The 10,971-nt window shown below is 25.1% G+C and overlaps 1 protein-coding gene across 1 annotated transcript in view; it reads right to left on the reverse strand.

The window, feature by feature from the left end:
* Positions 1-6,908, reverse strand: part of LOC127286325 (hexokinase-2-like) — a 28,276-nt gene extending 21,368 nt beyond the window's left edge. Inside the window, exon 1 of the mRNA XM_051312717.1 lies at positions 6,662-6,908. The gene's annotated coding sequence lies outside the window, so the exon portion shown is untranslated. The remainder of the gene's footprint in view (positions 1-6,661) is intronic.
* Positions 6,909-10,971: the final 4,063 nt, after the last annotated feature.

Genomic DNA, 10,971 nt, shown 5'->3' on the forward strand with positions numbered 1-10,971 from the left:
TTTAAGGCGCCTGCCCATGACAGTGTGAAACGCCGGCGTAAAAGCGGAAAGCATGAGAACGAAAGAGATGAAGATATCTCATTATCTCTTTCGTTCTCATGCTTTCCGCTTTTACGCCGGCGTTTCACGCTGTTATGAGACGGCGCCTTCACATGCAGCCGATTTACTTATCTAACAATCAATTTTTTTATTTATTTTTTTAATTTTTTTGAAAAATCAAATTATTTACGTAAATAATTACTTTTTATCTTAAATTGAAAATTATTTGGAATCGAAAACTACCCCATTTAAAATTTTACTTTAGAGTTTTACTATAGGTATCTTGTGCTAGATATTATTTTTAAAAATTATTTTCTGAAAATAAAATTCCATTTTTCAATGTTATACTACTTTCTGAAAATTCTGAATAATTATTATTGATTATGGAGCATTTACACCTTTGGTAAAAAAAATTTTTAACTTTGATTTTCCAAAATGCAAAAAACTGATTGATTGCGTCCATTTATCAATCAGATTGTGAAAAACCAATCAGGTTTGTGTATTTCGGAAAATGCAAAATAAAAAATTTTTTTTTACCAAAGGTGTAAATGCTTTATTACACTTCAAGTGTAGAAATAATTATGTTTAAAAAAAAAACAAAAAAGCTTATTGGACAATTAGGGCACGGCTACAGCTTAGCTATCTAAGTAGGATCGTCATGGTAACGTATAAGAGTGAGAGAAATAAAGAATGTTTTTATTTCTTTCATTCTTATATGTTACCATGACGACTCTACTTAGCTGAAGACCAACGCAAAATTAGGCTGTGTCAGTTCATCGAGATATTTCGAGTTCAAGCTATGACGTCAGAGGCCCAGAGGGACAACAAGCAGACGACACAATGTTATTCTTATGGGGAAGAAAATTTGTTTCCACTTTTATCAATTTTATTCATATTTTAAACATGGAAAACGCTTGTTGACATATAATAAAATTAAAATGTGTGTTGATAATTAATTTTGTTATATATTTGATTCAATTGCATTGATAGATTCTCTCAATTCGTGATAAAATATAAATTTTGAGGTTAGGGGTGTTTGTTTACTAATCACATTTTACATTTTAACAACGTTATTAAACAATATCCAGTATGCATGTTATTAAAAAAGATATAAAATATATATTTTAAGTGGGAATTACCGCAGCAGTAAAAGATTTCATGTTAGTAAACAAACACCCCTAACCTCAAAATTTATATTTTATCACGAATTAAGAGAATCTATCAATGCAATTGAATCAAATATATAACAAAATTAATTATCAACAACCATCATCTGGCCAACGAACTCAGGCGAGATTTTGGTACACTTAAGGTGTATACCAAATTTGAAGTCGATTCATTAAAATTTGTTCGAGTTATCGTCGGACCAAATTTTGTCTACAGACATACAGACAGACAGACATTTTTTTAGGACCCATTTTTTCGGCATCAGAAAGTCTCAAAACGTCGAGATTTACTAAAATTAGAGAATGCTCAAAATCGCCCAAATGTAATACCTTCTCATTATGATGAGAATGTAATTAATTATCAACACACATTTTAATTTTATTATATGTCAACAAGCGTTTTCCATGTTTAAAGTATGAATAAAATTGATGAAAGTGGAAACTAATTTTCTTCCCCATAAGAATAACATTGTGTCGTTTGTTTGTTGTCCCTCCAGGCCTCTGACGTCACACCTAGAATCGACTCTGACGTCACAAGTGACAGAGCCTAATAGAAACGTAACCGGAATCCTAAGGCCTGAGCAGAATAGCAACGTAACCGGTTTACCGGTATCGTAATCGTAAACGCAACCGGAAGAATAAGTTAGAAAAGGACAAACAATCTATCTATCCTTCTCTAACTCATTTTTCCGGTTACATTTCTATTCTGCTCAGGCCTTTAACCGCAACCGGAATAATGAGTTAGAGAAGGACAAACAATATGTCTATCCTTCTCTAACTGATTCTTCGGTTGCATTTACGATTACGATTCTGGTTACGTTTCTGCTCAGGCCTTTGCCGTACCTTTAAACATGACATTTTAGTGTTTGGATTACTATTGGGATCAGAAATCACGCGAAACTGACTCACCCCTGAGCCTTCTTGTGACAACGATCTTGGTTTATTTTATCTCTTTCTTTTGTATGTTAGAGAAAAGGCCAACGCAGAATAGAAACGTAACCGCAATCGTAATCGTAAACGCAACCGGACGAATGAGTTAGAGAAGGACAAACAATCTATCTATCTTTCTCTAACTCATTCTTCCGGTTGCGTTTGCGATTACGATTCCGGTTACGTTTCTATTCTGCTCAGGCCTAAACACGAAATGAAAACATGGCCACCACAACAAGGCTTTCACCAGATGGCGTATCGCAGTATTTCAGATCCCAATATTTGATGTCAATAAATAAAAATTGATTAAAGAAATCGAATTTTCAAATAACTAAAAAGCAAAAAAAAATTCTCCTTCACAAATGAACAGTTTTTGAAGAAATCACTCGTGTATATCATCTTTGCGATGAATTGTTTTAGTGATGAAATTAATTTGTAACAAGATTGTGATATTGTATATCACATCTGATTATAGAGACAATATAATGAAGAAATATACTAATATACATATATATTCAAAGAACATTCTTCAGAGGCACACGAAGCGAAGAGTAGTAGTCTTTATTAAAATAAATTGGAAGGTGCAAAACGTCAACTCTAATTCAGCCAGTTGACCCTATACCAACTCTAATTGTGAACGTAACACGCACACTGGTCATTTAACATTTTAGAGTTTGAAGAAAAAAAAAATTGTTCAATAAATGTTTTATTATCTACATAAAATAAAAAATTCGGAGTTTCAATCTTTTTTAATCCTGATGTGTTGTTAATATCTTCAATAAAAAAATTAGTGTGAGAAGAAAAAATTAATTTTTTCTATTTATGGGACGAAAAAAAGTATAATCTTCTATTGAGAGGAAAATAGATTTCCCAAAAAAAAAAATTCTCTTTATTATTGGGATCGGCTAAACTGCAATACGCCATCTGGTGGGGACCCATTCTCTCCCTCCATTTTCTTTCTTTGTCTCTCTTCAATAAATAGGTTAGAAAGAGAAGAAAAAACAAAATGGAGGGAGAGAATGGGTCAAAGTTACTAGATTGTTACTAGACCACCGTTCCCAATACCCAATAGAATATTTTTATTTTGAATTAAAAAAAAAATACCAAAAAACGTTTTCCTCTATTATTAAGAGTATTCGTTTAATATTTTAGAGGATTTAAAAAAATTGTAATTTTTTTATTTTACGAGGCAAAATAACTAAAATTGAATCTATTGAGCCCCTCGTTATCGACGCCTCTGCTTGTATGATTAAGATGAAATTAATGACAAATTTTACATTCAGGGGTCGAGATCAAAGAACCCGTGCACGCGGTGTTCAAAGTATCTTTGAGTAATGCATGACGCATAGAAAAATTATTACATTTCTATATTCTTTTAAGAAATTAATTACAAATATCTCACCAACTTTTGCTTGGAGAAATATTCTTATTTTGAGAGGATGAACTGAAAGACTATCTCCAGAAGTAGAATATTCCTCTCAAAAATGAAATTGCATTTTTTTATGTAATTAAAACTCTTTTTCTTGATGAAAAATAATTATAAAACATTAATATTAAATAATGCAGGAATAATTTTAATTGGCAAAAAAATACTTAAAAATCATTTTCATATAATAATAATTTTCTATTGAATGGAGAAAGATTTTTATTTTTTTTAAATTTAAATAGAATTTTCTTTCATTACATTTACATTCAGAAAAAAGATATGTTTGAACCAAATGTACCATTTTTTTATATTTACCCAATTTTTTGGTTAGTTCAAAAAAAAATTTGTTTAATTCAAATAAATATTTATTTGATCTAAATAACTGTTTGGTTTATTTTAATAAATTTTTTGAACAAAGAAAAAATTTGATTGAGCTAAATAAACGTTTGGTTTATGCAACCAAATGTTTGGTTAACTGTATTTCAATGTATTTATTTTGTATGATTTAACCAAAATTTGGTTGCTTCAAACGAATTTTTTTCTAAGTGTAGAAAGTCACTGGGAATTATAAAAAATTTAATTTGTATAATTTTTTTCTGCAACATTTAATTTGTACATATAAATTTTTTTTGCCAAAATTAGTAAAATTCATCAAAACGATAGAAATTTTGTATTATGACAAAAGTACTTTATGTTAAATATAATTATATTAAAAACATAATTTTAAATAATAAATCGATATTATTTATTAAATATTATTTTTAATAATTAAGTAAATGCTTGAAAAATAAAATTTCAATAATTTTATACGTGATTAATTTAAATATTCACTTTAGGGAATATATATATATATATATATATATATATAAATATATTGAGAGCATATATATATATATATATAATTAGCATTTTTTTAAGTTTTTAATGAGAAGATAAAAATGTCCATTAGATGGAACTATAAAATCACTTAAGAAAATTGAATATTACATAAAATGCTTTTTAGATTTTATAAAATATTTTACGAAATATATTATATTAAAAAATCAAAATCAAAATAAATTAAATAATCATAATAATAACAACAATAAAATAATAGTAATAATAATATTTAGTTAAATATTTCGAATTGTGTTATGAATTTAATAATAATTAAATTAAAACGAAACATTTTGTCAAATTATTTAATTATTTCAAATAAATAAAGTATGAGATAATAAAATATGTTAAAAAATTTTAATTAATTAACATAAATTTTTAAATTCAATTAAATTTTTGTCTAATGTTTCAAAAGAAAAAAAAAAAAAAAACTATAAAATTGTCTTTGACTTTTGCACACGTATTGAAATAAACTATACTGACCTCATAAATTATTTATTAATGTGAGTCAATGAATAAGTTTATATTTACTAAATTAACGATTATGTATCTAATTAAAAATTTTTTTTTATTCAAAGTGTGATAAACAATTTTGGTGGAAACTTCTTTTATATATATATATACTTAACTCAATCTAATCCAAAAATTTCTGATAATTTAAAGGCACTTAATCTGCTCAATGACATTTATTATTTCGAAAGTAACTCGCCTCTTATCTCTAATCTTTGAATAGTTCAACGTTTAACACCGTTTTAAGAAAAAGAGAATTTTTCACGATCGTTTAATGATTAAAATTTATTTATGCATATTCATTTATTTAATTAATACATAGACAGAAAAATTATTCCTCTACATTTAAGATTATTCAGCGAAAATATTTTTATGATACAGGAAAAAAGGAGTTTTATTAGTTGCTTATAGTCAAATTCAGAAAAATGTAATTTCATATTGAGAGGAAAATTTTTTTATTTGACTTCTTAAATTCTCCTCTCAAAACAAGAATAATCTTCTTTAAAGTAGAAAATATTATTATTATTATTATTATTATTATTATTATTTAAAATTTTTAAATAACAAATATGTTAGTTTTCTTCTTCGATTAAATTTCCGTTTAGTGTTGAGAGGATGTAATTAAAGATATTTTTTGAAAATATTCTATATTCTTTTTTTTCAGTAATATCCTCTTAAATAGAGAAAAAAAATGTATTAAAAACAATTGTAATAATGTTCCTCTCAAAATGAGAAGATATTTATTTTCTTATTTTCAGAGCAATAATAATAATAATAATAATAATAATAATAATAATAATAATAAATAATAATAAATATAATAATAATAATAAGAAAAGATATATAAAAATGAGAGGAATATTTTGTAAATTTAGAGTTAAATGAATTGCAAATATTTCTTGAATTACGGATTTAAAAATTAAATGTTAATTACTTTTTAAAGAACATTTTTATTATTATTATTATTATTATTATTATTATTCAAAGTTTGTTTTTCAATATGTGTAAAAAATTTTTGACGAAATTTTTGAACAAAATTTTCATTTAAAAGTTCTTGACCTTTTGAATTTTGATTAAAAATTATCAGTCGTATTGTGCAATAAAATTTACATAAAAAAAAACTTGTTACGCGCTTTCATTGATATATTTTTTTTTATATAGAAGAATTATGACACCACATTCCATTTCGATAATTTATTTTTTTTATGAGGGAAAAAATTAAAAATAATATATATATATATATAAATATAAAGTAAAAGTATTTAAGAAATTGAAATTTCACATGAAATATTCGCCAAAGAACTTAATTTCCAACTATTATAAACCTGTTTGGGAACTTCAAACTTGAACTCAGACATCAGGAACAAGTTTCCGATAATAAAACAACTAAAATATAAAATTTGTATAAATTTTTTTTGTATATTTTTAGTTGAAATAAACAAAAAAAAATCATTATTTTGCAATAAAAATAATTTTATTCATAATATATATTAAAATTGCAAAAAAAAGTCTGTATTTTAGTAATTAAAAAGAATAATTTCTTAAAAAAAAAATTGAGAATATAGAAAATATCACAAAACCTATTGTATTAATTTTTAAAAAATATTTTTTTAATTGAAAAACATAATGAATTTTTTTGTTAATAACATAACTAAGTCATTAAAATTTAATAATTAAAATTAAAAAAAAATTTTTTTTTTTTTCAATTATTTACCTTTAATTAAGAAAATCCCGTTTTATCACGGTTCTGCAATTGGTTGTCAATCCACAATTTTGTTGTTAAATTTTTGACAATTATTAAAGACAAAAAAAAAAAAAACAAAATTCAATATAAAAAATTGTATGTTACACGATAAGTTTAACGTTAAAACGACACACACGACTGTCTCATATATTCTCAGAGTTTCACGAGCAACTGCCAAAGCGCCTACACTTGACGATAGTGAAACATTCGCTCGATTAGAGACGTGCCCCCAAACATACAGTCGCTCTCTTGCTTTAATTATATGTATAGATATATATACATATATACGAATGACGATATTCGTTTTTCAATTCTACTTGCGCTTTCATTCACCAATACAAATCTAGACGATTGTTTATCATTACGCCACATTACAAATATACATGAATCTGAACACGTGGATTTCAAGCACGAGGGATCTCACGCATGGCATGTATCATTTTTCTAAAAAAAAAAAAGTAGCTTCAGATTTCTACTAGAAAAAAAAAATTTCAGATTCTTTCAATTACAACATAAATGAACGAGTATTTTTTTCAACTTTATATTTAATATCAAAATTAGATTAAAAAAAAAAAAAAAAATTAGACCACATGCACATTAAAAAATAATCTCAAATTGAGAGGAAAATTCCACTTTTGATAGTTTTTCTCCCATAATTGACAAAAAAAAAGAATAAGAAAGATTGAAAATATTTAAAATGCTTATTATACGAAAAAATATACTGTACAATGATGTAAATAAACTAATCTCAAATTGAGAGGAAAATTCCACTATTGCTGTTTTTTTCTCTAGAAGGTGAAACTTTTTAAAGAGTGAAAAAAGATTAAAACTATTTAATGTGTCTATTATATGAAAAATTACACTACCAGTACACAAAAAAATAATCTCAAATTAAAAGGAAAATTCTACTTTTGATGGTTTTCCTCTAGAAAGTGAAATTAAAAAAAAAAGAGTGAAAAAAGATTAAAAATACTTCATATATGTCTATTATACGAAAAATTATCCCACAAAGACATAAATATGCTATAATCTCAAATTGAGAGGAAAATTCCATTTTTGCTGCTTTTCCTCTCGAAAGTATAATTAAAAAAAGAGTAAAAAAAATTAAAAATATTTAATATGTCTATTATATGAAAAATTAAATCACAAGCACTTAAAAAACTAATCTAAAATTGAGAGGAAAAATTCACTTTTTGATAGTTTTTCCTCTCAAAAGTGAAAATTAAAAAAAAAGTATGAAAAAAATTGAAAATGTTTAATATGCCTTATATTATATAAAAAATTACACTACAGTGACAAAAATAATGTAATCTTATATTGAGAGGAAAAATCCTCGATTGATAGCTTTTCAATTTATTTTTTATATGGAAATAAAAATATTCTTATTAAATATAACCAAGAAAAAAAAACTTTATTCATTCAATTATAATAGAAGATTTTATTCTTATTTTTACTGAAAAAAATTGTACTCTAAATTTAAGAACATAATCTTAATTTATAAAAGTATTCTAAACGTTAGAGTAAAATAAATGAATATTATTTTATATTCTAATTGTAAGAAAAAAATATATTATTCTTATAGTTAGAATGTAATATTCTTAAAATAAGAAAAGATTTCGAATTAAGAAATCTTCTTATTTTAAGAATATCATTTTTTTGCAAGATTTAATTATAAGAAAGTAAGAAAAATAATTAAAAATTTAGAACTAATATATTTAATTATATGAAAAATTACACTATAAGCACATAGGAAAAAATAATCTCCAATTAAGAGGATATAACCCCTTTCGATAGTTTTAGTCTCTCGAAAGAAAAATTAAAAAAAAAAAATATAGTGGAAAATATTTAATATGCCTATTTTATGAAAATTTGCACCACAAAGACATAAATAAAGTAATCTTATATTGAGAGGAAAACTCTATTTGATAGAATTTCACTTTACTTTCTATAGAAATTAAAATATTTACAAAATATTACAAATAATATATTTTTTAAATAATATATTTATTATTTAAAAAATATATTATTTGTAATCTTTATTCCAGCGGCCGATTACTCTCAATTGTAAACAAATATTCTTTATTGAAGAGGAAAATATTAATAGTATATTTTTTTCTTTTAAAAACAAAGAATTAATATAATAATTAAGTAATTCATAATTAATTCTTAGTACAGTTAAGAATTCTTATAAGTAATAAAGATACTCTTAATTGAAGAGGAAAATATTATAGTTTATTTTTTTCCTTTAAAAGCAAAGAATTAATATTGATTATGTTATTCGTAATTAATTCTTATTTCAAATTAAGAATCCTCGAAGTAATAAAGAAACTCTCAATTGGAGAGAAAAATATTGAAGTACACCTGCTTTTATTATATTTTCTTTAAAACAAAAAATAAAATCAAAATCTTTCGTCAAATAATAATTTTTTTTCTTTCAGATCAGACAAAAATAGCAATTTTTATCCTCTTTTTATAAACGCAAAACATTCTCTGTGCAGTAGCAATTATTTTAAAATTATTAAAAGTATGATATTATCAAATTATTTAATAAAAATTTGTTTTAAAAATTATTATCATTAAGGGTATGTAGGCAAAGGACGTTTTTTTGTGGTTTGAAACTTTCTCTGAAATAAAAAATGATTTCTGGTTAACATTTTGGCTCGCATTTTGGAGAAATGATTTTAGTTTGGTACAAGGAATCTCGCTTTTCTACTCATTTCATATAACTTAACGCAAAAATAATAAAAATAAAGCAATAAATAGTAAAATAATGTGTTTTATCATAGTTCATTCAGCGGCCACTCGCTCGAATTGGCGCTGTTTACTGGAGCACTGACACACTCAAGCAACGTCTATGTATGCGCCGCCATGTTTGTTTTCATTTTCGTTTAAAAATTACACTTTTTAAACTTCATTTTTTAATAATTTAACGCAAAATTATGTATTTTTCGGAGAACAGCGAGATTCCTTGTACCCAGATCTATCATTTCTCAAAATTTTAGACAAAAATCTTTTGTCGTTTTAGAGTAAGATGTATACTTCCAAAACACATTTTCCCATACTAGGTCACGTGGGAGGTTCCCACATACCCTTAAATCGTCGATTGAGGGCAGAAACACGTCAATTCAGGCGAATGTTGAGAAACATGACAATCTAAAAAATATTAGGGAAACCTGCCATTCCAGTGAAGATTTCAAAAACATGCCATCTCAGATGTCAAATTTTTGTTGATTGTTTTAGGTTGGTAACACTGTAAACGAAAAATAATTGATGAGTCAAAATAATTAATCTTTTGTTGAATATTGATGGTTAAGTCGGTAGAACCTTCAATAATTTTATTATTAATAATTATACTTTTCTTAATTTTTAATATTGGTTTTAAGAATAAAATTTTGTTAACTATAATATAACATTCTCAAGAAAGTGTTACCAACCTAAAACAATCAACAAAAATTTGACATCTGAGATGGCATGTTTTTGAAATCTTCACTGAAATGGCAGGTTTCCCTAATATTTTTTAGATTGTCATGTTTCTCAACATTCGCCTGAATTGGCGTGTTTCTGCCCTCAATCGACGAAATAATTATTGAATGAAAATAATTTGTTTTGTTTATAATTAAAAAAAAACTTTTGTTTAATAACTGTTAAAAAATGACAATTTTTGAGAATGTTTTAATTTGTAAAATAAACTATTATTTAAAACAAAATAGATTGAAAATTGCGATTTTTGTTAGCTAAAAGAAAAAAATTAAGGTTATGTTAAGGTCACCACTGTTCATAAAAAAATGCAGAAAAATAAGTAGCGTATTGCATTTTCCTCTGCAATTAAAAATTTTCCAATTAACGTTAGGTAATATTAGGTCTTAACCTTATTTTTAATATGGTAGTATGGAAAATTTTAATTATTTTCCAATTATTTAATTGAAATTTTAAAATTACATATAAAATCAATCCCAGGTAACTTTAAATTAAAAATTTTGTAAACTCTTTCTTTAATTTTTGATGAGTATTGGCAATCGTTGCTATACCTCCATGAAGTTGGCGTCGACGCTCAGCGTGGAAAATTATTTTTCATGGGTTACAAAATATTAAAACATTTTTTAAAAAGGTTTTGGGTCCACACAATGCTTTGAGAAGTATTTTTCAAGGTATTATTTGAATTAAAAAATTTAAAAAAAAATAATTTAAATTTTTTGATTCTGTGAAAAACAATTTTTGGCGCTGAGCGTCGAAGCCAACTTCAGGGAGGTGTTGCTATGGCAATTGTTACCATATCAACC

This window comes from Leptopilina boulardi, unplaced genomic scaffold (genome assembly GCF_019393585.1).
Source record: "Leptopilina boulardi isolate dan_hultmark-lab unplaced genomic scaffold, ZJU_Lbou_2.1 LbouV2_352, whole genome shotgun sequence".
In the NCBI taxonomy this organism is placed as follows: domain Eukaryota; kingdom Metazoa; phylum Arthropoda; class Insecta; order Hymenoptera; family Figitidae; genus Leptopilina; species Leptopilina boulardi.